General features: G+C 39.1%; 1 protein-coding gene across 3 annotated transcripts in view; it reads left to right on the top strand.

The window, feature by feature from the left end:
- TBL1XR1 (TBL1X receptor 1) overlaps positions 1–21,052 on the top strand; it is a 108,874-nt gene that overhangs the window by 56,163 nt on the left and 31,659 nt on the right. For 2 of the 3 annotated variants that reach the window (XM_039713499.1, XM_039713500.1), the window contains exon 3: positions 14,063–14,130. The exons of the other annotated variant lie outside the window; for it this stretch is intronic. The gene's annotated coding sequence lies outside the window, so the exon portion shown is untranslated. The remainder of the gene's footprint in view (positions 1–14,062; positions 14,131–21,052) is intronic. 3 annotated transcript variants of the gene reach the window in all.

Below are 21,052 nucleotides of genomic sequence, written 5' to 3'. Positions count from 1 at the left end.
CATACGCAAGTCCTGGACTAATTTTTGTCTGATTTGGAAGACAATTTAATCCGTTACGTAAATCTTTAAATTTATGCTTTGAAAAAGGAGCGTTATGTGCGCAAATTTTAAATCATTCTGAAAAGAACTCATGGCATCTATACATAGCAAACCTATGGGAAAAAATACTCATTTTTAGGGTTCCTGAGGTTCTGTTGTTACCCCAAGATAGATGTGGGACGTTTTGCAAGTGCAGGAATGGAGAAACATCAGGAAAGGCAAATCTTGAGCAGAGTGTTACTAGAAGTGCCAAGTTACAGCTGTGATGAGTGACATCAACTTAAAAAGATGTCAGCTATGCAGGACTCATAAGTTAGGAACCTCTGTGCTTGCTTTTGAAGAAAAAAGCATTGCAGCTTAAGTGAAGTCAATTGTTCCACATAGTTTTGTAACTCGTAACTCATCTGGTGAAAAATCCACGGTGGTTTTTAGGTTTGGAGTGCTCGGAGTAGGGAAAGGACCTTGGGCATCCCAGGAAGAGGTCTGGGTCACGTACTAACACCCTTCCTTCCTTATTTTCTTGCCCTGGCAGCATGGCACTTGTGTATTTGCAGTGCTATATCCACAGGAATCTTCCATGGAAAAATTAATTAATGCCAGAGAAATTATTTATTTAAAATAAATCCAGCTTTGCCTCGCGCATCTCTCTGGCTACACCCATGAAAATTGCCAAGAGGTCAACTGAAAAATTGCCTTGAGTCAGCTGAAAGGGCCTGTTTGGGAAGTGGGTGAATTCACTGCCCTCCCTTGGACAGTTCATGGCAGCTGAGTAGCACTTTGGACAATTGGGAAGATGATGCTGTGGCTCAATTCCACAAGCAGCTCACTGCACACTGTGTCAGGGTTGAGAAATGCCCGTGTGCCTTACGATGTGCATGGTTTTAGGGGGTTTGAAGAGCAGTTTTGTGGCTACCTCAGCTTTAAATTCAGTGTGATACACAGAGCCTCTGCCAGTGTATGTTGAAATCCTGTAAGAGTGCTATAATTAGGAAGCTTAGTTGAAGAATTGGGTGAAGGAAACACTTGCATTCCTTAAGTACAGAGGATTTGTCAAAAAGCAAAGTGTTCGCTAACTTGCTATGAATTCCTAGGAGGATTTCATGACAGACATCTTGGGTTAAATGAAAAGGAATATACTGAAAAGGGGGAGGGGGACAATTGTTTCTGTTGTAATGTGTGAATGCATAAAATCCTCCAAAATGCAGCATTTTGAAGTAGGGGTTTGCTTCTTTTTCCTTCTCTCATTTTATCTTAGTACAGGAGGATTGTAGGATCTGTAAAGCGTGGTCTTCACTGTAGGAAATGCATTATCACTTTGAGTCAAATCTAAGCAAGCTGTATGGATTGTTTCAGTAACACCTAGGAAAAAAATAATTTGTTTTGGGAACTTTAAACCTACTAAATATTTGCTGAGTGAAGAAAGAATCGTAGCCAGGCAGAAGTGCCTGTGTAACGTTTTGCCTCACGCTAGGATAATGGCTGCAAATTTCTAGAGCTTCAGCTGTTTAATAAGTCATTCCCTAACTCAGCCCAACAGCCAGAGCCAAGAACAGAAAAAAGTGCCTTTTCCTGTGATGCTTTTACCTTCCCTCTCTCAGCCTGTTCTGCAAAACACTTCCCTGCTGGCTCAGCTCTGGTGTAGCTCGGTGCCTGTTTTCTGCTGCGCTCACTGGGGCTGAGCAGGGACCTGCCTGTAGGAGGCTGGTTAGGAGTATGGTTAGAAAATAAGAGAATCCCAATTCCTCACTGCTAGCTCTATATTGGTGTTTTTTTCTAGACACAGTTAGACTTGTTACATAGCTCTTTATCTAGCTCTTTTTCTAAAATAAACCAAGGGCTACCATTTAATCCTCATTCGATGCTAAAAATATTTCATTCCACTGGTCAGAGAAGTTACTGAATTTAGATAAAGATGACAATATTCAACATCGTATTTATCTTAAGACAGTAATAACTGGCACTTTCAGGAATTTCTAGAAAAGCTGTGTTACATCTCAGCACTTCCCTTATCTTTGAAAACTTCAGCATATTTTGTCTCCCACAGAAGAGGAATATTTTTTTGGGGTTTTTTTTTTTTTTTTTGGTTTTTTTTATTTTTGGATGGGTGTACTAGGAGGACAGAGCTGGCAGCAGCAGTGGTACTGACTCTCTGGAGGACCTTGGTCCATAAGAGAGAGTAGCAGATGGTCTAATATATATTAAAACAAAACAACAAAAGTCCTGGACAGGAGACTTTGTTGTTGACCTTTGGTGTTGTTTATTGACCTTGTCTGGTGAGATTACAATCTCTTCAGGAGAAGCACAGGAACGAAGTCCTACCTGTTTATGCAACCTTAGCACAATGGGGGCCCCAGCTTATGAACAGATCTTTTGGATGATGCAGTCATTCACATAAATGTTGGTAATAATAATGTTCATTATGTCTGGTTTTAGTTGTTGTGAACGTTCCTTGAGCAAAGAGAGACGTACCTGAAGTAGAACAGCAACATTTTAAGTGAAATGAGTAAAATCCCTTGCTTTTTAATTGCCTGTGTGTTTTGTAGATATTTTTGTACCACTCCATTTTATCCAAGTGTGTATAAAACCACATCAGAGATTTTACAAGGTCCTATCAGTGCATTTTGTGATTTATACTCAGTAGTAAAGATGACTGCCAGAGGTTTTTTGGTTTTATATAATCCTGGATTTGTAGCCTTGTAATTTGCTTGCTGTCTGTTTTAGAGTGCAGAACAGTGATAAAAACTTTGCACACAGACTTGTTTGACTTTTCCCTCTCTATAAGTCATGGAATCACAGTTGAGGGGGTGGCCACTCCTCCTCTGCACAGTACCTGCTCCTTTTCCTCCCAGGCACTGATTTCTGGTACCCTTTTGTTTTTGTTTTTTTTTCTCACATTTCAGAATTACAAGTGGAATTGAGGGACAGAGTAAATAGAGATGAATTTGGTTACATATGACTGTACTGTGAAAAATGCAGATCGTTTGTGTCTAGAAAATGGGTCAGGTTTTAATTGCATTGTCAAGGGTAGTTAATGCTTAAACAGTTCCCTTCTCAATAGAAAAGGGAACAAAAAAAGATCTGCTATTAATGTTTCAAAGCATTGCTAAAATTATAGTATATATGTATAAACCTAAAGTATGCCAGGCCTAGAAAGCCCTACAAACCTTTAACTGCTTAGAAGTGCTCTCAGTTTTCATGACAAAATGAGCTATATTTGTTTTTCAATACTGTATCTGGTGGCATATCTACAGTGAGCCTTTTCTCATCCCAGTGTTGCTATGCTGAACAGACAGACCAGTTTGCATGACCTGAGGCAGAAAATAACATTTTCAGTATATTTTGAGTAGCTTTTCTAGCAGGTTAAGGAGCTGAAGTTCAAGTCCACGATCAGTTGACAGTGCTGGCTCATCCTTGTGCCTCTGCCTGCCTGCCATACCCTGTACCCCACGTGTCATCCAGGGGTTGTGTTCAGGAATAACCCTGGCTGCTTTTCTTGCTGTGGTGCACAGGGTCATTGGATTTTGCTCTTTTCCCAGCTGCAATTCAGGTGAAGAGCACGATGGCAAAGGATTTATTGTTTGTGTGGTTATATAACAGGATACTCAGTGGCAATAATTTCAATTAATTAGGTTAAATTCAGCGGAAAGGCAGCTTCTGTGGCATGTTGGAGGGAGAATTCTCTTACCAGGAGATCCACCTTAGGCTGACTGTGGAGTCTGTGGTTTGTCTGGTGGAAATTCATTCCCTCAGCAGTGTCATGAAACCTGTGGGCAATATAATAGCAGTCTGAAAATGTGCTATTTACAAAAGGGTGTTCATCTGTCAGCAAAAGGGGTAAAGTGTGCATTGTTTGCTGGATTTTTTTTTCCTCTGTGATTTGAAGAAAATTTTGATGTGGATTTTTTTGAGTGATCTGTATGAGGCATGACTTACTAGAAAACCACTTGTCTTCATCTCCGTAACATACCCAAACCTCTAAATTCTATCCCTATTTCTATTAAAAATTAAATGAAATCATAAAAAATGATGTCATATATCCTTCCCTTGATAAAGCAAATTTTGCCTAGGGTAAGTGTAACAAAAAAAGAGAAAAAAAAAAAGAAAATAATGTTTTCCCAGTGCTGACAGTGTTTGCAAGTTTTAATATGAGTGTTGCAAGTAAAATGATTTGGAATAGGAGAAAAATCAGAAGATATGAACTAGGTCTTGACTTGGTGCTGGTTTTATATAAAACAGGGGTGCTGTGAGGGTGGTTGTGGTGTTACAGCTGCAGAGGCAAAACTGCTTATTGATTGGTGGGCTCCAGTTTTTATTCATAACTATAAGACACGTGGATTCCTGCAGCTGTTGCTGGAGTGAAATTTGCTGATAATAGAGACTTTTACTTAGTTGGTCAAGCCCACTCTAATCCTGAACATTTTTAAATTATCTCCTTAAGGTTTAAATAATTTTAGTATATATAAAGAAAAAAACCTATCAGGGGATGGATGAAACCACATTCATGTCTTCTTTCTTACCTTATTGTTGAGTGACTTGCAGCTGTTTTGCTTACAAGTGTGGCAGTTACTAGAAAACATAAAGTGTACAATGGATACAAAAATAGCCCATATGATGAAAGTGACTGTGGATCCCAGCTAGCTTTGTATTTATTTCTTTCTTTCAGATTTTGTTTCCTTTTCTGGATTTTTTTCCTTGTATTTTTTTTATAGTTACAGTTTTAGAGTGAATTTTAGGATAAAAAAAAAATTTAGGAAATGGAAAACCACAGACTATCCTCTTTCCAGACAGCAAATTATGATCTTAATAACTCGGGATTCTCTTCACTCCCCTTGGATTTAAAGGTGAATTGGCAACGTGCAATATTAGTTACAGCTCCAATTGATTTCTTTCTACAAGTACTTCGGTATGCATAAATATATGAGAAATTAAACAGCTGATAGAGGCCTCCTGGTTTTGTGTAAATCTTAAGGCTTGGAGGATTTTTTTTTTTTAAGATTCAAAGAGCTATCTGTAGAAGGAGGTTCTGTAAATGGCGTTATTAGGAGTGTGCTCCTGCAAGCTGATGGGAAGTGATGTGATTTTATACCAAGAGAAAAGCTGAGCAGCAATGATTTCTGTGTTTCTCTTCAAGTCTGTCTTTCCAACATTTCTGAGTATTCCAACTTATTCTGCTGTACAACTGTAAAAATGGATTATTATCCACTGAAACATGAATACAGGTCCCCTCTTGTTGATGGGATGGTATTCCTTTGTCTTAAGTTTGTTTCAAGAGCTGTTTCTAAGTAATTGTCTCCATTTCTGTTTTCTCTCTGTGGCAGGCATACCCAAAACGACGAGTCCTGCTTCTCTCTCAGCAGAAGGCTTGAGGCAATTCAGTGTGTGTTTGCAGGGTTTCTCCTGCCAGCTTTCCATCTTCACTGAGCATCCTCTGCAGGATGCTCTTTTTTCTGCTCTTCTGCAGATAGTGTCGGGCATCTGGAGAGATAAAGGGAGGAGAACTGTTTTCAGGGCAAATCACAAAACCTAAACTAAAAGAAAACTCAGTGAAATAGGTGATATTCTTTAAAAATGGAACACTCCTCTTCCAAAGTCCCCGGTTCAGTCAAGTTTTGGGAGCAGAGTTTGGGGGTTTTCCACTTTGTTGGTGACTCTTCCATTTAAATCCAGTCTAAAGATTGAGCTGTATTGCACTTCACAGTGCACTGCAGGTGGTATCAGCAATCAAAACTGATCTTTCTCTGGGAAATAATAAAATCTGATGCAGGAATTTCTTATTACCATCTCCTGAACACTCCTCCTAGCACCACTGTGTCCAGTGTCCCACCCCGCTTCACCCCAGTGTATTACTTAACTCTGCTTCTTTTTATTTTCTTTTGCATACAGTTCTAGATGGAAAAATGTTTGCACCAGCTTACGTGATGTAATAAAGGCTATTAAAATCCAATGTGGCTTTTGTACATATGGTTGCCTGTAATGAAAGTTAGGTATTAATTTGGAAAGGCACACAATAGGGGTATTGTAATTGAGCAGTGGCTGACACGTCGCTCAAAACTCAAAGTAGGTTGTACTATAAATATAGTCTCTTGTTTTGCAATTGACATTTTGCTAGTGGGTGGCTAATTTGAAAGGAAATAGACCAGTGATCTAATATTAATAACTAATTAATAGTTATGTGGATATTTTAAGTCTATTTTTCTGCTTATTTATAGGCATCTATTATTCATCTATGCTGTGTATCCTTTGCATATATGTTTAATTCTGAAACTTTTGCTTCGGTAACATTCAGGCTTTGCAATCAAAAGATTGATAGCAAAGTTGGTATGTTCTTCAAACCCACTTTTTGAGGATGGCAATTTCAAAGTAATAACACTTTAACCACTGAGGGAAGTCTTCCTCTTGAGGCAAGGCCTAAGAGGAAAGCCAGTGATGCATTGTCTACAAGTCACCTGCATTTGTGAGTCCTGATCAGCATCACTCCTGTATGTATCCTCTGTGTAAAGTAGAATACAGAGCAGTTTTTAGGCTTCCATTGAAAGTGTGTAGCTCAGAGACAAAATGAAGAGGAATAAAATAAGAAGGAGCATCTCACAGGCAGCTCGATCCTTTGGGATCAGAATAAAACATGCATTCAAGTGCTTATTTCTTCTCACAGCATGTGTGTTACTATACCAAAGAGATGTGATGTTTTTGTTTGCTCTGATGGGACAAACTTCAGCATAGGGTTTTGTCTCTTCTACCTATTCCCCATGTCTCCTGGCTTCTCTCTAGTACTCACATTCATCCGTAAATTAATAAGCATATGTGATACTTGTCCTTTTAATGAATTCTTAATTGAATTGATAATAAGACAGGAAGACTGTGAAAGATTCATTGTACTTTGTATATGCCTGATATTTTTAGATCTGTTTTGTCACAGCCAAACATTTTTAAATGTATTCCACGAACTCCATAGAGCAGTGCTGTGATATCTGGGCCTTGAGTGTTAGCTATGGAATTTGTGTGTGTTGTCTTTGCATCTCATCCCTCTTGTGTGAATAACTTTGCTGTGAGTTAGTCACAGATGTGGGGATCTTAGATGGGGAGGTTGGTTCCAGGCATCACTTGGGATCCAGGCCATTTCAAGAAGTGCTTGAGGTTGTTGTCCATGGATAAAATGCAGCTGGCAGTGTTTGTCCAGCTCAAAGGACAGAGCTGACACCATAATGCACTTGTGGTGCTCAGGGTTGTGTGTGGGGCCAAATGAGGCACACAGAATTTAAACTCTGCAGGACACATCAGCTTTGAGTTCTCTGATTTCTGTAATTTCAGAGTCAGTTTGTCAGTGACTGTCAGGGGGTTGTTTTGAAGTTTTTGTCCCTGTATATTTTTCTGACTCTTTTTGTGTGTCAGTTCATGTTTTTATTTTTTGTTCTCTGTGACTCAGGGAATCTTTTCTCTGTGTACATGCTTATTGCAGGCAGCATTTAATATACTCCTGTTGCTCCTCATGTAATAATGAGAATCCATCACATGGTGCAGCTGTAATCTGACAGGATTTATAGATGTCTTGTTATTCTCTAGCAAGAAAAAAACCAACCCCTTTTAATATTAAAAAATTGGCAAAAATTATCTTGTATTTCATGTGTTGACATGGTGTTATGTTGTAGGTTGGATTTGATGATCTCAGAAGTCTTTTCCAACCTAAATGATTCTGTGGCAACTTCAGTGTTTTCTCCTCAGTAAAAAGCAAATCTGCAGCTGGGCAATCCTGCTTGCCCTTGTAATATTTACTTGCTAACCTTTTGTATTAAAAATAGTAAGCCGTGTTTGTCAAATAATATAGCAGGTCACAACACTTCAGGCATCTTAAAAATTACCTGTCAGTCCTGGTAGTGTCTGTCAGACACTGGAAATGTGAAGCAATGGTTCCTGTGTGAGGTTCTTGTGTCTTGAACTGCTTCTGATCTACCAATAAATTCAAGGAATTTCACATCTGGTTGTGAGCAGGAGCAATAGACAGTTCATGTGTTGGAAATAAGCAAGTGACGTTCATGAGGGACTCTCATACATACGTGAGTTTTAAAGTATGGACTTTTTAATGGCTGGGATCCTTGTTTGGTTTGGATGTATAGACTTGGAATACAGTCTTCCATCTGAATGGATTTTTTACTGCTTTTGCTTTAGTTTTTCTTATGTTCCATAAGTATCTTGCCTTGTGCTGCTTTGGTGTTTATAGGTTTTGAGGTGGTGTTTTCCTACATGAACACACAATTTTCTGTGTAACACTACAAATAATTGTCCTTTCACAAACATTTTTCCCCCCCTCTCATATTATTAAAGGCCCATTGAGTCTGAAAATTAAGTAATGTAGCTTCCCACAAACATGCATATTTTTCAGCGTAATTGGAAGATGTTTTGGATTACTGTCTTCAGGCCTGTGGAGCCAAGAACCCAATTATAGGCATGGTTAGAAGGCGATCGTGTGCGTTAGTCAAGATTATAACAAGATTCCAATAATGTAAAATTGCTGCACGACAAATTAGTTTGTATAGTTTTGACAGTTGTTGCCTTTAATAAACTAAATTATAAAGCAATACACAGCTGCAATGCTTGCAAAATTGAAGAGAAATTGACTCTTATTTTCCTGTCAAAATCTTTTCCACAGAGCAGGACTGTGGGCATGCGTACCTCTGGTTTGAGTTGTTCAGTGGACTTTGAGTCCATCTGTCCCAAGGTGATTTTCTCTGTGAGTAGATGAGAGCTGTTACAAGAGCTACATTTAAGATTTTGTCAGGCCCCTTCATTTTACTGTTAGTGCTGACAGATGCAGTCACAATCTTTTGGGCTGACACTTGTAAAGCTAAGATTTGGGGGGGTTAATTGTAATTTATATATAAATGGTAACTAGATTGATGCTGCCTGCTTATTTTCACTACAAACCTGAGCTCAAGTCTCCTGGCAGAGTGCAGGAGCCATCGATGTGATAACTGCATGTACCAATTGAATTGGATCTCTGAAATCCAAGAACCTGTTGTTCCCTGGAGTGAGGTGTTACTGCAACACTATAAAACAAAGCAAAACCTATGACATCCTAGCAATCAGGCTATTCAGTCAGTAGCTTTTTTACACTTTCCTCCTCCAGCTGCAGGCTTGGGAATCCCTGTGGCTGCCAGGTGACATTTGTATCTATGCTGGCAATTCTCTATTTTAGTGATATGGACTTGAATTAGATATGACATAGTTATGATACAACCTGCCTTTGGTCCAGTTTAGCATCAAGTCCCGCTATTATAACCTGCATTTCCAAGCAAATTAAAGCCCAGTCTGAGGTATGTGCTCCATCCCAGCTACCTGATATCTGTTCAAAAGGAAGGGAGACTCCAGCAGTACATGGTCACTGCCCTGCAGTTTGGAGCTTTCCTTTTCACAGTCCAGGAGCAGCAAGGGCAGACCTTATTTCTGAGTGTCCTTGGCTGCTGTCGCTTGCGGTGTTTCAGCTCTTGCACTTTTCTCCTGGGAGAACATGATGGCACTGACTTAATGGGGGTAAATGGGAAGATGAAGGCTGCTCCTTTTCTCTGCGTGGTGAGGGTGAATCTCTGGTCATGAATTCAGAGGCAGGCACAAAGTACAGAGCAGCCTTCTGCTCCCGGAGTGCTGACAGTGATATTGGTTGATGGCGTTAAATAAAGCTGCTAGAGATTGCATAGAGTGGCAAGGGAGAAAGGGGGGGAAAAAAAAGAAAAATGTATTTATTTACCAAATTCTAAAATGGTAACATGGAGGATTTTCAGGAATGAGAATGATGACCAGCTTTACAGTGCTTTTGAGTGGCTTACATTTTGAAGGGTGGTTTGGTTTTTTTTTTTTGAAAAAGAACTGCAAGCTCCGGACATCGTTTTTAATGAATATGCAAAATACTGGCTGTAGTATTTGCAACACCAGTCATGAAACAGTACTATTGGAGGCAGTCGTTAAAAATTAAATACTTCTGCCTTCCAGTTTTGTAAAAATGATTTCTGTGTTTGATTTTTTTTCAATAAGCATATCCTTACAAAACGTAAATGCTTTAAGCCAAATCACATGCATTATGGTCAGGCCAAAGAATTGGAATATCTGTCAGATGGAAAGAATGAGAATTTCAGCATCTTGTTTCAAAATAGTTGTACACACTTCTTGCTTCCTTCATGTGCCCTTGGCAGTCAGTCAGCTGTAAGACTTTTTGAGCCCCATTGATGTGCTCTGAAAATATCCTCTGCACTTCGTAAATCGTTAAGAGGATGAATTATGGGAATGACAGTGGATAAGGAAGAGCAGCAAAGATGCACATTCACTTGGGACATTGCCTTGAGGCTGGTGTCATTTGTTGGTTGGATGGGCTTTGAAATAGAGGCAGTAGAGGGAGTAAATTGTAGCAAGAAGATCAAATATCTCATTTATAGTCATACTCATCATACAGAAAGAAAACAACATCAAATATTATTAACAGGTGGTCTAGTGGGAAGGCAGTAGTAAACAATACTTCCTAAAAGTGGGTAATCCCTCTCTCCCTGATGGGCTGCATTCAGTTTATAAAATGCACATCAGTCAGTATTTTTTATGACCACATAGTTTATTTTTTGTCTTGTTTTTGCTAACTGCATATAGTTTAAAATCAAAACAAGCAAAACCCTAGTCAGTCATTTAAAAAACAAAAGTTACTTGTTTGTTTGTTGAAAAAAACCACTTTTGATTATTTGTTAAATCAAAACAAGCAAAACCCTAGTCAGTCATTTAAAAAACAAAAGTTACTTGTTTGTTGAAAAAATACTTTTGATTATTTGTACTTTTTTTTTTCATTTAAAAATTGAGACTTAAGTCCCAGTCTAACAGCAGTAGGGATTTCATTTTAAAAAAATGCAAGAGAAGAAAAATCAAAAAATGCTGTGGAAAAAGCCCCAGCAATGGCGTGGGTAAATGGGCTCCGTGCTGATCGAGGAGCACGCTCTAGTGGCAGGTTAATCCAGCACGGCCTTCTCGGTGCCCATCCTCCACCTTCACTGATACTAATCAGCTTCTTCAAGAAAGTGACATTTTCACAGAATCTTATTAAGTTTACCATTCCTGTTGCTCTCCAGTGCCAAAGCAAGTGTGATGTGTTTACATGTGGCATCATCACATGTATTGGTGGTAGTGAGATGAAATTCCTGCTCTCTAATTAATTTTGCAGTGGGGAAGTTATGTCTATTTTTGCAGATGGTTTTTAAGTGCATAGATATTTTAAGCTGCAGAGGGGAAGATTTCATGCTCACGATGCACAAATTCTTATGGAGTGTGAGCATTTTAGTAACAGACACAGTTGTTAAGCTTGCCTGTTAGCATCACGTAAAATGTTGGGTTCTCAAGCCCTGCACATTTTTGCAGTGTTTTCTGTTCTAGTCCTCTCCCTGAGGCTGGAAAATTTCTTTACTCCTACCTCTCTTGTTCAATTTTTCTTTTTTTTTTTAATGAGACTGTAGGTTTACAGTTTGATTTTCTTCAGGTTTCTGATATACACATAGATAGGCATCTTGTAAGAAAGAAAATACTAAGTAACTATGAAGCAGTCCACAGCTGAAGAATAGATATATTATAGTAGGGGAAGCTATGCCCTGTGATTATAGGTAAGCACCCTGAGATGGGCTTCATTTCATCATATCACTAATAGTAACTAACTATGAAGCAGTCCACAGCTGAAGAATAGATATATATAGTAAGGGAAATTATGCCCTGTGATTACAGGTGAGCACCCTGAGATGGGCTTCATTTCGTCATATCACCTGGTAGAAATATAATTAAATGTGAAGTTTTTATCCTACATCTTTCACTGCACGTGAAGGGGTTTTTGCCACAAATTCTATTCACATCACTAACATAAATTAAAAAAATATATATAGTCTTTAAGTAATGTCTCTGCAGCCCATGCTGACATTTTTATTCTTATTTATTGATTTGAAACATATAAAAAAATAATTTAGAGGGATCTCTGATGGTGGTGTTATGAGCTGCAAGTGCCTGCAGAAGTAGCTGACTATCAGGATCCCTCTGAAAAATCTCTTTTGTTGCTTAGTCATTGCTAAAAGCCCTGTTAAGTTAGGCCATGTATTTAATTGTTGCTGTTCCCTCAGCCCTCTCCATGCCATGGCTGAGGGAGCTGAGCAGGTTTCTGCTCTTGTAGGGAGGTTCATGCAATGGTGGATTTCTGTGTTCAGTGTGTTTTGTGTTTTCTGTGTGCTCTGTGGGGAGCTGTGGAGAGGAAAGGAATTCCTCTTAAAGCAGCTCCTCTTGAGGGTGTGGTGGTTCTCTGCTCTCCTGTAGGGCCTCTGGGTTTTTTCTCTTGTTTGGCCTCATTTTGGGGGTAATTCCAGTTATTTACTTGAGCAGAGTTTGTTCCAGATGAATGGAAAATCCTTAATGTAAACATAAAGTGTACAAGGTTCAAAGCATAAAAGTTGAAACTTACTGCTCTCTCTTGTTTGTTCAACCAGCAGGATCAACATCCCCTTTTAATGACCTTTTGCACTTGGAGTTAAAATTTTATGAGCTTTTTAAACTTTGCTTCTGATTGTTTTTTCCAAATCAAATTTTAGCAATGCAGTTGGCATATACAGTTAGGTTTGTAGAAATGATCAAAGCACTACATAACAGCCTAGCAGGGAATTAAAATTGCATTAATGCAGGGGCAGGACCTTTTCACTTGGTTCTTGTGAACTGCTGTCAGTGTTAAAGGAGGACCAGGGCACTTTTCCAGTCCAGGGTGGTGCTATCATGCTTTTGGAGATTTTTGTCCATTTGGCTATTGGAGACTTTTCAGGACGGAAAGAGGAGAAGTTTACTTTATTCTCTTGGGAATTAACACATGGAAAATGATTACTGACCAAAATACCCCGTGGCTCCCCAATCAAAAGAGGAAAAAAAAATTCAAGTCTTACTGAGCTTAGCAACAGACTAAATAGCAGAGAGTTTCTTAGAGGTCACTGGTTTCTTTTAGGATGATGGAAAGTCTGAAATGCTAAGTCCTGTTTAAGGCATGTGTTGCCTTCCTTGGTTTTAATCCTAGTATTAAGGGGGTGCTTTGGAAGTTTTAGTGTTATTTGTAATGTATTTTGTGAGCCTTTGTAGCTGGAATTTAGTACTTAGAAGCTTGTTTGTTCCTTTCCAGATCCTCTTCCAGAGGGCAGAACTAGCTGTTTCACTATTGAGTGCATCCTGCTTCAAACAGCATTTTTTTGACATGTGGATTCTTTTCTTGTGGTGCCCAGACAGTGTTCCTTTGCTTCTGCTTTCAAATCTTCTCCTTAATCCCTTAGTTTACATAAGATCACTTTCTAATGATTTAATCTGTAATGAATATTGGTGGTAGGAATCACCATGATACACGAATACAGGATCAGAAATTATTCTGAGCACAGGTGCACAATGTTTAAAGTTTGAAGTCACCTGTAGAAATTAACTTCATGAGACTATTTTAAGGATTGTTCATATAACTGGCTCTTTATAATTTGTTTGTGTAAAATTCAGCTCCTGAATGGTCACTTCTGAAAACACTGAATGGTTTGATCATGGCCTTGTGTTTCCTGGTTTTTATCTTCCTATTGAATCATTTTATTTGTATTGGTTAGCACTGCAATATCTATTGCATCAATACTTACCCCTTTGTAAACTTTTTCTGGAGTCTCATAAAGTTCCCCTTTGTCAATGTGGACAGACAAAAAGAACAGAAATTGCTTTGAAGCTAATGTGCTGTTCTGTGGTGGTGTTTTGCTTTCAACTAAAAGAGTGAGAAGAGGACAGAGTTGAAACTGTGACCGTAATTTGTTTTTTAAATAAATTCTATGTAAATACTTAAGGTCTCTAATTTTTGTTTGTTTATTTTCTTAACTAAGCATATATTGTTATCAGTAGGAAACTGAATGTTGTTTTAATTCTTTCAGTAAAAAGACTGGTAGAAAAATAGCTTTTATCCTTTTTTCATCCTTTAAAATAAATATTGATAGAAACTATCATAATATGGTTTGTGTTACAGGTGGTGTAATACCAAGGGCTGTACTGCTGCCACATCACAATTTTGTGGGGTTTCAGAGAGTAGTTCTGGTAAGGACACTCAATGATTTATCTATTTTTTTGTCATAAAAGTGGACTGTAGTTTGGTACAATTTAGTATTACATGCATTTATAGTATTTGTTAGGTATCAAGTTTCTGCAGTTCACTGAATCCTTACATTGTGTTCTTTTATTCAGTGGTCTTTAACAGCTCCTTTTGGAGCTGTTAGTGTCTCATGTGTAAATCCATATTCATTTTGTTGAGAGTTATGATTTAACACATCAATTCACAGTACGGAAATAATAATAAATAGACCTTTTGTCAAAACACATTGTAAAAACTGTATTGTCTTCTTGAAGTGTGGAGTCACTATTGCCTTGGTGTGTATCAGTTCTTTAAAAAGGGTGTAAAATGACTGTATTTTGATTATAGTATGTGTTTTTCAAGTGCTAAATTCTTGTCTTCCCAAAGGAAAATAAGTGTGTGGTTCAGAGAGTGAATATTCAGACTGTGTGCTGTTATTAGTGTCTTCTTAAATGTGATGTGCAGTCATGATTTTGCAGTTATTTTCTGTATAATTTTTTTTGATTTTGGAAACTTCCCTTAAATATATTTCTTATCTCTTCTCCATGGCTAGAGTTACAGGGGAGATGAGATTACCTATACTTATTCTTAGAAAGGGAAAATGCCTTGTGCACCAGGCCATCAGCAGCCATGCTCAAGTATTGTGCAAGAGCACAATGGAGTATTTGTTCTTTCAGCAGGAGATAACTGAGACCACATTCGTATCTGTAGAATTTTTAATATATACCATAATTTAACAAATGTCTTGTGGGTGTAGCAGATGTCTTTTCTTTCCCCTGCTCCCCCCTCTTTTTTTAAATTTTCAGTCCCTTAAAATTTTTCAATCCCTTAAAACTCTCTATGTGTGCTGTCTTTGGTCATTAGAGTGCACTCAAAGACAGACGGAATTTGTTTTAACAAACCTTACCTTGCAAGTAAACCCCCACAAAGGTAGAGAAGGATATTGCTGGTGTTCCTTGTGGCCTTGCAGGGTAGTGTGGTACTGGCTCTGCTCCAGCACATCACTTAAGCACTTGAAGTCAGTGAGGCTGGAATATGTTTAAATATTCTTCTGGATTAATCTGTATCCATGTGTACCTTCTAAAAACAAGGTGGGGTCCACAAGAACTTCTCAGGGGGGTTTTCTGGTCAAGCTAAGAAATAGAAAAGGTGTTGGAGATATTGAGGAGAGAGAGGGGTGTCCTTGCTTGAGAAGTTTCTGGACTGATAAATGAAGGAAGCAAAAGGTGTTGAAAGTTGTGATAAAGACTGAAGCCATTTTCCCTTCTGCCATGGCATTAGTTTGGTTTATCTAAAATAATTGGGCATGGCACTACTCGCACTGTGTGATTTCCAGTCTTCCAAGTCCATAATGCCTCGAGCATACACCACTCATGCATGTAGGATTATTTTAGAGTTTCTAAGTCTTGGAGTGGCAGAAAATGGGCTTTCAGATTTACAGGAGAAGAATGGCTTTGGGAAGGTTTGAGTAGCATCACTCAAGAATGTTAAATGGCAATTCTGCAAAGCAAAAACATCATAGCTTTATAAATATTGTAAGAAATGAAAGATGGTGGGAGCTCTTTGGAGTCTGAGAAATACTGAAAATTTTTCAAAATGTTGTGAGCAATTTGTGCAGTACTTATTAAAGCATAATGTCATCTGGAGAAGTCATGGACTTCATCTCTATCATCTCTTTATTTTCAAATAATGCTCCCATTACTGGAAGTGGGCGAGCAGAATTTTATGTGCATAGAATCTGTTTGAGGCAAAGTAAAGGTACCCAAGGATGGTGAGTTTCTTTTTGTGAAAAGCCATCCTACCTAATTTGTTTGACACTGAACTAGCAGAAGTAGTTACTGTGATTGGTTAATTCTGCAGAAAGCAGAGCAGAGGTCACTTGTGGGACAAGCTGCAGACCATTTCAGTGCAGCTGCCTGTGTAATAGTGGCCTGCAGTTACAAGACAGGGTGTATTTCCATCTCTGCTAATGCTTTAGCTTGACTCAGCAAAACTGGTTTTTCTACACAAAGCTGTGGTTGTGTTTCCAACTGCATCAGTGGAGGAGCATTTTAATTCAGAATAGCACCTTCTGCTGGAGGGGGGTCCTTATCAGACAGATGAGGTATTGTCAGGTTTTGAATAGTTTGCTTCAAAGGGGATTAATTAAAAAATTAGTGAGAACAGATGTCTGACGTTGGCCTGAACAGTCAGAAAGAAGAGGAAATGTCCTGGGTTTGAACTTTTTATCTTAATTGGATCCCTTGTGACTCTCAGCCCATTTGATAAGAGTTTATTCAGTAGACTCTCCTGCTTCTACTGTACAAAGCCAACAGCTTTAAATTTTAAGGTTTTTATGTGTGGGTTAGGCACTCAGGCAAGTTTTTGCATACAGCTTGGGAAGATGATTCCTTCACAAAACAAAAACTGCTTTTTTATATGCTGTGTGCCATACAGAAAAACAAAATAGTGTTCTTTTAAACTATTTTTAAATGTATTTTTGAATGTCATTATATATTCTTCTACAGGTGTGTTCAGGCTCCTTTTACCAGTTAGACCTTCTGTAGAGTGCCAAATTAGCAAGAGGAGCATTTGGTGTGCTGCTTTAATCTTCTAAGATCAACAATTCAATTACTTCTAGAGATGCAGGTGACTTTGCAATGTGTAGGAGCTGTCTGGGGCTGTGTTATGGCAGGCACAATCATCCCATCTCTGGGAATTTTTCCTTTACAGTAGTATAAATATGCCTTTAGACTTAAGCACTGATGAAGTATCAGAACTTGGCATTTATTCAAAGTTGTCCTTAGTGTGGGATAATTTGAGTTAGGCAAAATATTCCAATTTCTACAGGCAAGGAAAGAAGCTTGTTTTTGTTTTTCAGGGCTTTCTGTGAAAGAAAAGACTTGTCTTGATGATTCAGATATTGGAACAGTTCCCAGTAAAAAAAAAAAAAGGTATATTGCAGGGTATGGAAAATCTGGTCAAGGAGGCTGATGGCACTGACAGTGTTGTGTGCTTCTTCCATGTATTATAGGCACATCACTTCAGCATACATGCTCTTCTTAATATTCTGTCAAAAGACCCCTGGTACAGCTTCATTTTGAGGAAAAAAAAAAAGCAGATGTTGAAGGCAGAAGGGGGATCATCTTAATGTCTAGGCAGCTTTTGGAGGCACGAGTGAGTTTTTCATCAAATATATATATGCTTGAAGGGAAAAATCAATACAACTTCTTATTGAACTTTGGGTATAGCTAATATAGATGGAGATGTCTCTGCCAAAATACACAGCACTAATACCTGCACAGTCCAGGTTTTGCTCATGAACACCTCCACAGTTAGATTTGAGGTATGGTACACAGTAGGATGTAGGGATGCAGAGATGGAATGTCTGCATTGAGGGTGGTTCCTGTAGCAGAAACTGAAAATTGTATAAATTAAGGGAAGAGATACTTGCAGGCTTGGAAAACAATCTGTCCCTTGTTGCAGGGTTCCTGGGGCTGAGATGTTTTTGTCAGGGCTGCCTGTGTGCCCACCAGGGTCTCGTGTTGTGAGTTGAGTGTCCAGTCCCACAGTGAGCCTGGACCGGGGTCACTGCACTGCCCCTCTCGTCCCTTGGTTGTCACCTCACTGCCTCCTGAGCCCTGAAAGGACCATGATGACCCAATGGTGGCCCAAGAATAATGCCCAGTCTTTGATTTTGTAAAAGTGAAGCAGCGCTCTGCCCTAGTGACCGACCCCTGTGGTCCCCACCCCACCTCTGGCCACCTTTTCCAGGCGGTCTCAGGAACACACTCTTCCTTCCCTCCTGCCTTGGCAGCTCTGAGATGTTGCTGGGGTTGCTGTTGCTTTTATTCCTCTATTACTTCATGATAGATCACGCCAGTATTGCAGACTGACATACAGAGCAGTGAAAAAAGAAATGGGAATTTTTACATTGGTCGCACATTGCTGATATTTTCGGTTGCAGATGGAAAATAAGATGAGGACAGTGATGATGCTGTGTCACTGCCTAGGACAGTGAATCAGGGCTGCCTGCAGCTGCAGTCACTCCTGTTCCTCAGTGGCCATGCCCAGTGTCTGTAGCAGGGCTGAGATCGTGGGTATTCCTTCCTTAATATTTTATTTAAGTTTAACAAGTAAGAAGAGCTCTGCCTCTTTGAATACCACAAATCATGTTTGTAAGACATTATTTGTTTCTTAATTTCTTTCATCGCTTTTGAGAGATGGGTCTTGGTAGGAAGTAGACACAAAAGGCAAGAACTTCACATCCTGTTCTTCATTAGAAATAATTCCTATATGGCATCTAAGTGATCTAGGTGCTTCTGGAAAATTTAGCTGCCTAACTTCAAAGTTCACCTGAAATTAAAATTTGAGGTGCCAAAGTGAATACAGTTGGTTTCTGATCCACTTCATAGGCCCTTTTTCTGAAATAAATTTGTAAGTGTTAAATCCTTCCTAATTAGCTCGTTTAAAATGAGCAAGATCTGATTTAATATTTTTTTCTGCTAATTGGTCTTTCATGATTAAACAAAACCCTAGGTGAAGATAGTTTTGTACTGCCCTTTTGCACCTGATGTTGTTTACTGATTTCTGTCATTTGTCCTCATTGATTATTCCTGAACAAAAATATGCTGTACTTCTAAGATGGCTTCTTAAAGGCTCAGAGCTGTGGTTTGCACTTTTTCATGCTGGTGTTGTTTTTGGTTTTATTTAAGAATAGGATGGTGTTGTAGGTGGCATTGGTGTAGTGGTATGAGGAAAGGAGGCTTTTTTTGCAGATTAGCAACCAGCAGGGCAGGGATAGTGCAGGAGTGTGGGAGTAGACATGGCTCTTGGAGGTTCACACATATTCTGGTTTTGCATTCATGTGACCAGTTGCAGAAACACGTTATCTGGGACTTTTGGTTTGGCAAAAAGTGGCGGGGGGTTTCCACTTTTTTCAAGATCCTGCACTCGTAATGGTTGTTTACCTGCAAGATTCCCACAGGCTCATTTCAGGCTGCTTTAGTGAACAGAGGTGGATGTGAAACTGCTTGGGCAAAGCAAAGAGTTGAGTTTTTAATCTGAGAGTAAACTTTCTTAAGCTTTCTTTAGAACTCCATTCATGCATAATGCTGCATTCAGTTGTGAGTTACACGTCTTTAAATCTCCTGAGGTGAACATATTGAGGCTAGAAGAACTTGTCATTTTACATTTAATTTATTCCAGGCTTTAGGATATGTTTCATGGCTGTGGAAAAGTTTGAATACTAAATATGATTAATGTTAGCCTATATTTTCGATACCCAATTTTTAGATTTTTAGCATGTTTAATATCTGGGTAAATGGAGAAAAGCTTCTTTCAAGTGCAGTGTATTTCTGCTATTAATGTTCACAAGTACCAATCTACCTGTATGCCATTAATCCACAACTCATGAGTAATACTGACCTTGTCCTAAGATATCAGTGATATTTAAGATTTTTTTATTAAAGAAATCCACAACAAACTCCAGCATTGTTAGTATAACTAATTAATTGTTTTCCCTGTCCAAAGGGCACCCTCTTCTTTTTCTTCATCCCAAATTTAAAAATAGATTAAGAAATCTGGTCTCCTCTTCAGTAAGTAGCAGGTTCTGATGTAGTTGCTCTTCAGCTGATTCTGTGATTAATGTCCACTAAAGCTGGAAATTATCTTTCCTTGTTAACAGTTCATATTTTCTTGACTTGAAATTTCAATAAATTGTAACTAAGGGATCTTCTCTGTGTCCTGTGGGGTTGTTAGGTTGGATTCTTTCCGTTTTCACCCCATTATAGTATTCCCTCACAGGGGTTTTGTGTTTCATCCTTAATTTTTCAGAAACCCGGGACTCAGAGCTGTTACTGTTCAACAAGACATCTGCCTCAGGAAAAGAATTGGCAGCTTTTATGCATCACAAAGGAATTTCAGAAAAATTATTTATTCCCAAATTAGATTCTGCCAGAGTACATAATTCCAAAACTTCTTTTCTCATGGGAAACGCATAAAAGCCTAGGCTTAACTATGGGGAAATAAGCTGGGTTTATTTGTGTTTAGAATGGATCAAAGCCTCTTCAAGACCTGTTCTGTGCACTGAGCACCTCGTTACTGCCTCTCTCTTTTTCACATGTTTATATCCTCAACACTGCTGAAGCTGTACTGTGCCTGATAATCCCCGATGTTTTCTGAAATAATGTAGGGGTCAGGAAAGATGCTCACACACACACAGAGCATCCTTCTGCTCCAGGAAATGCTTCTCCTGTCTATTTATGTGGTCTGTATTATTTATGGAGTAGCTCTGTCAACTTCTTACACTGAAAATAATACCTCTCCAAATAACTTTGTAGGTGCTTAAAAAGCTGAGAGGAGTGTTCCAGCTCAGACCTAAGGGGCAGGGTGAATGAGAGAGTGGGTCCTCTGTTAGGCAAGGTCATGTTCATGGAGCTGTCTGTGCCCAGACTGATGCATGTTTGGCTTTCAGTTTTAATTTGGTTGTTCACTAGGGAAGAGGAACCAGTCCCCAAAGACCTGCAGAAATTTAATGTAGTTACCCAAGAAATTATATCAACCTTAATAAAACATAAAAATACAATGTTTTGGGGGAAAAAAGCTTATTCCAGCACCATCAGGCAGAATTGGCCACCAGTGAGTGTTTCCAGCAGAATTCACTGCTCAGAACTGCCGGGCGAGGGCTGCTTGGATCCCTGCAGGCTCAGCCTTGCAAGTCCCCAGTCACACCACAGAGCACAATTTGGAGTCTTTTTATTTTGCTGCTGGTTGTGCAAAAATTCTAGACGTGCAGTCTGAACTGGACTTGAGCAAGGAGGTGCCCAAGTTGTGCTGAGCTGTGGCAGCAGCTTGGGGCAGAGAGGAGGTGCTGGTTGGCTCCTCAGGCCTGCTCTGCTCCCAGGTTCT

This window comes from Passer montanus, unplaced genomic scaffold (assembly GCF_014805655.1).
Source record: "Passer montanus isolate IOZ18808 unplaced genomic scaffold, ASM1480565v1 scaffold29, whole genome shotgun sequence".
NCBI classification, from domain to species: Eukaryota; Metazoa; Chordata; class Aves; order Passeriformes; family Passeridae; genus Passer; species Passer montanus.
The sequence above is the reverse complement of the archived record's forward strand: the minus strand, read 5'-3'. Positions and strand labels throughout refer to the sequence as shown.